Source organism: Anopheles cruzii, chromosome 2 (genome assembly GCF_943734635.1).
Source record: "Anopheles cruzii chromosome 2, idAnoCruzAS_RS32_06, whole genome shotgun sequence".
NCBI classification, from domain to species: Eukaryota; Metazoa; Arthropoda; class Insecta; order Diptera; family Culicidae; genus Anopheles; species Anopheles cruzii.
This window is the reverse complement of record NC_069144.1, coordinates 42124381-42129384: the sequence shown is the minus strand read 5'-3', so window position 1 is coordinate 42129384 and position 5004 is coordinate 42124381.

Genomic DNA, 5004 nt, shown 5'->3' with positions numbered 1-5004 from the left:
CAGTGCCGGCGGATTATGGCGGGCCTCATAAAAGTACCACCACCAACCAGCCGTTGGTGAGAGGAGGTACCAACGGCTTCAAGTGGCCCCCGGGACCAGCTGGACCCGTGCGGCGTGAAGATGGAACCCGGGGGCGCGGTAAGAATCTAACAATTTTATTGCCCTTTCGCCCGCGTACCCTTGGCCCGCGCGATGGTCCATTCTTTCAAGTTTATAGTTTGTTAATTACATAATTTATGCCACGCACACGGCTTACCGGCCGTGGCTCCGTGTTTTGTGTGGCTTTCGGTCGGTCGGCTGGCCGGCCCAGCAATGTTTCATGCCCGAAGCTACATTATACTTAACGTACCAGGACGATTAATATTTGGATTAGAGTGTGTTTCCCCGTTTTTCGCTTCGTGTTGAGGCCGCGGAGAAGCTAAATTATGAAATTTTCCAAAAATTTTAATGTTCCGTAAAACAACGGCACCTCTACGGCTACGGTTCGGGTCCGGTTTAGTGGGCGCCACTACAACGTGGCGGCCGTGCCGGCGCGTCTTAAGTAGCCACATCCTTTCCATCATCGCAGCGACAAGTGCCCGGCGTAGTGGAGCAGAACGAGCGGCGTAGGCCGCTCCGCTCGGCGGTGTTTCGTGAAATAAATCGCAAATAAAGTCCGAAAATTATGGACTTAAGCTTTTCGGCCGGAAATTGGGTTACAGATGGGCCCGAAGGGAGGGCTTTTATCTGAATCGTTGCGTTGTGCGTTAACCGCGGCGTTTGCCGCGGTTTTCGTGATTATTCGGTGAGGCATTACTGCTACTAATGGGACGCTTTATGATTAATGTTGATAATGCCGTGATGCCGTGCTAGGGTTGTCCAGCAAACGAATTTTGGGACTTCGCGATTGACTTTTAAAATTTTTCTAGCATACTGCCAGTTCCTACCAGTGTTCCGGAGCCGGAGATAGTGGGCCCCCTAACTGCCCGGACGGCAGATAGAGAAGCACGACCACTTTTTCGGAAAAGCTCCACCTTTTTCTGTCAATCTGCCGTTTTTGTGCAGTTTTATTTGCGAGCAGGATCGGCAAACTACCGCAGGACCTTTCGAGCATGCTCATATCCTGGAAAACGCAACAGGTACTCCGCCTTCTATCGGACGAACCTTCTGCTCGGGCGCCACCGATTTGCCGGCGAAATTGCATATGCGCCGTGAAGTGATGCTTCCGAAGCTCACGTTGCCGAACCCAAAGACCTCCTCTTTAACCAGCGCATAAATGGGATGCTTGGCAGATTACGGCACAAAATCCGTGGGCCACCAATAGAGGAAGAACTTTACAACATACTGACCGCCGGGGTTGGCTTCGAAAATTGCGGCGGTTATTGACACAGTTTTTATACATTCAACAGTAACTTGGACTTGCAATTTACTGTTTATAATTTTCATAAATTACATACTCTTTGCACCCGTGAATTTGTGTTGTTCTATCGAAGAAGTTGGGCAATCGGTCGGCCCCAGATTTTGGAGGGGAAGTGCCACTATCTCTCGGCCGGCAGCAAGAGGTCCGGAGCTTGCGCAGTTTGCCGACGGTCGATCGCACGAACGAGATGGAGCTAGTAGCATGCGAAGACGAAATCAATCCACGATATTGGTGCGATTTGCCAACCTTCGAGCCGAAAAACAATATTTTACTGCGCTTTTTGCTAATGTAATTTAACTTACCCATTTTATAGTATCACTTCACGTTACGTACGGAAAAAACCTTACCTCCGGTAGAACACAATGGGCAAAAATAATCTACACCTCAAGCCTTGGCGCGATGAAAGCCTTCAACGGCCACGGAAAGAGCCCACAGTTCGCTTCGTTCGGTAGCCTAATCGACCGTCCGCCTTATCTGAAGAGCCTAATGAATTTACCTAACCGGATGAAAAGCTTGCTGATAGGCTTTTGTTCCCCTTTCCGGGGGGAGAGACCTTTCCGCCGGAACACCGAGCATAATCATGTGCTAATAGAATTCGGAAACGCGAATGCCGCGGAGTACACAAAAAAAGGGCTAGGAAAACAAAACGGCTCATAGCTTGGCGGGCAAAAGGAAGGGTCCCACCTTGGCTCCGGGATGTCACAGCCGCGGCTGGTGGTGCAAGGTGTTTGCTGTGGGTCACAGCAGCGGAAGCAATCGGTAGGAAAAATGCGTTCAACCAGCGCGCAATATCTGGCCGCGAGCGCTTTTCATTATTTTAATTCCGCTTCATTAAGGTACTGACCACCGTGGTGGAGTCGGCTGGTCGAAAGGGCGTACGCAGGGTTTCGGGGTGGTGAGGGCTAAGAGCCCGGTACACACACACACACGCCCCCGGCAGTTGCCCTGCCGAAGCCTTGCCACGCTGTTTAATTAAAGAAATTATAAGTCCGATCGAGGGAAGTGGTTTTTGGGCAGGGTTGGGGTTTCGGAAGGTCCGGGTCCACGGAGCGCGGGGACCCCGCGCGGGTCCGAAGGCTCTAATGAAATCAAACGCCCGCTCCAGTGACCGCATGGCTAGGTTTCGGACCGCGGGGTGCCGCTTTCTTCAATCCGCGGCCGAAAGCATCTGAATTATTTTTTCAGATCATTTAATCCCTAATTAATGCTCGCCGATCGCGCCGTGAAGCAGCCAAGGAAAACATTCACGCATTCGCACCGACCCGCCCCAGATGGCCGCCCCAGGTGCGATGGCTCTCCTGGGCCGACGGCCGTGTCCGTGAGTTACACTTGCGTGAATGCCGAGCCAAAGCCCTAAGTAGCGAGTGCGGCGAGAAAAAGTCCGTAATGACTTGCAGGTTGATCATGACCGGCGCACCCCGATTTTCGCAACATTGTACCCGTGGTGAGAAAACATATTAATGGTGTTTTAATTGAGCCACAACTTGATCGGGGCGTGAAAGAGGGTGCAAGGTGCTAAAAGTGCATCTCAACGGCAATCAATCATTAAATAATCATCAACTGGCGGGCAGGGATTGAGAACTTTCATCCAGTTCGACACCGTGCGATGGACTTGTGGATGGCCGTGCCGTGATTGTCCACGGTCGTCCTAGAAATCATGGCCCCCGGCGGGGGGTGGTTCCGGTGCTCGACAAACATGCGAAACCGCAATTGAATGGCCCACGCGTGGAAGGTTTTGCAGGGCTTGCAGTAGCGCAACCAACAATTGAAACTGTTTCATTGCCATTTTGTGGGCCTTGCATGGCGCTCGTCACGGATGTCACAAACCTCACGCTAGCTATCAAATTCCTTCAGGGAAGTTTTCTCTACGAAGGCACCCCGCCAGGCACCACGCGAGAGCTTGCCGTGATCAGGGTCATGAGAGCATTAAAAATGTGGCTAAAGCTGTGCTAAAAGTCTTTAACACTAGATATACCACCGTTTTCAATAAGGTGAGCCACATTAGGTACACTTTTTTATTTGGTTATTAAAAAAAACACGGTTTAATATTGTATTTTTCGATGCCGAAACTTTTATTGGAAAAACCGTTTTGGTCAAATGTCCACCACGGCTGGCTTAACAGTAGCCCATTAGATCGACATATTTTTAAGTACATTTTCGACTATCTGTGGTCCTTTCTCGGCAAAGGTAATGTGAATTTCACTCTTGAGGCCGCCAATAGTTGCTGGTTTGTTGTCTTTCACCGATTCCCAACAGATAACAATCCAATCGTGTAAAATCGCAACTCTTTGGAGGCCAATTCACAATAACATTTCTGCTGACTATTCGCTGTCCGAAGATGCGTCGCAAACAATCGATCGTGGCTGTCGCTGTATGGCAGAAAGCCCCGTCTTGTTTTAACCAAATGTCATCTAAGTTTTCAGCTTCAATTTCGCCAAAGAAACAATCAGCCAACATTGCTCGGTAGCGTACGCCTTCGACGGTTCCGGCGGTTCCTTCTGCATTGATTCATACGGCGGCCGATGATGCCGCCAGACCAAAATCCGCACCGATCAGTCACTCGTTTTGGGTGCATTGGCTTCTCTTGCACGACGTGTGGGGTTTCGGAACCCAAAAACGACAATTCTTCTAATTAACATGGCCATCGATGTGGATATGAACTTAAATGAAATGAGCTTTTCAAATATCGTACCGTTCAAGTTGGGGACCTACCACTTTGAAAGTAAGTTTTTCATATTTTCCAATGTTTTTCATAAAACAATGTCTTGAATGCACCTTTCAGATAAAAGTTCAGGACCGTTTGTTTTTAATAACTAAATAAAAAAGTGTATCCCATAAGGCTCACCCGATAACCGGTGTGGTATATCTACTGTTAAGCGAGATGCTACCAAATGCCAAGAAAGAATGCTTCGAATATTCGCTAGAGTACGCTGCCGATGTTCTGCTCTTCGCTGAAACCCGCTTCATCGGGTGAGCTTTTCCGCACGGCCCAGCAAACAAACGATGCTTAAATATTCATTTCACATAATTTGACAATTTATTTACAAAGCGCAAGCCCTGGCCGGACGATCCGACTATCCGCGATCACCGGGCAGAAAAAGCACGAAACACGAAATTAGCGAAGATCGTTACTCAAAACTCCAACTCCCAAACTCTGCGACGATCGTTCTCCCCGAGGCCGGGGGAATGGTTCTCCGGGAAGCGTGGCTCCGTGCTCGCGTGGCCATTGTGCCCGGTAGCCCTCGGCCTCGAATGATGTATTTAGAGGGCCATCAAAAGGGGAGGTTTATGTGGGTTTTATCTGCGCGTTCCTGCGTGCGTCTTAAAGTTTGCTTAAAATGCTGCCATTGTGCCTGTTGCCGCACGGTAGCAAATCATCGTCGGCACACACACACACCTTAAAGGGGGTTAAAACCATCAGCAAACCGCGCAATCAGATTTATGCTAGCAGCGCGACAGACCCGCGCAAGTGAGCCGGCTGAAATTGATTGAGCAGAAAGCCAATAAAACGCTCAACCTGACGCCTGACAACTCGCGAAAGTAGTTTACGATGGCGCACCGGAGACAGAACGGGAAGCACAGGTTTGCGCACACCGCAGGCCGGA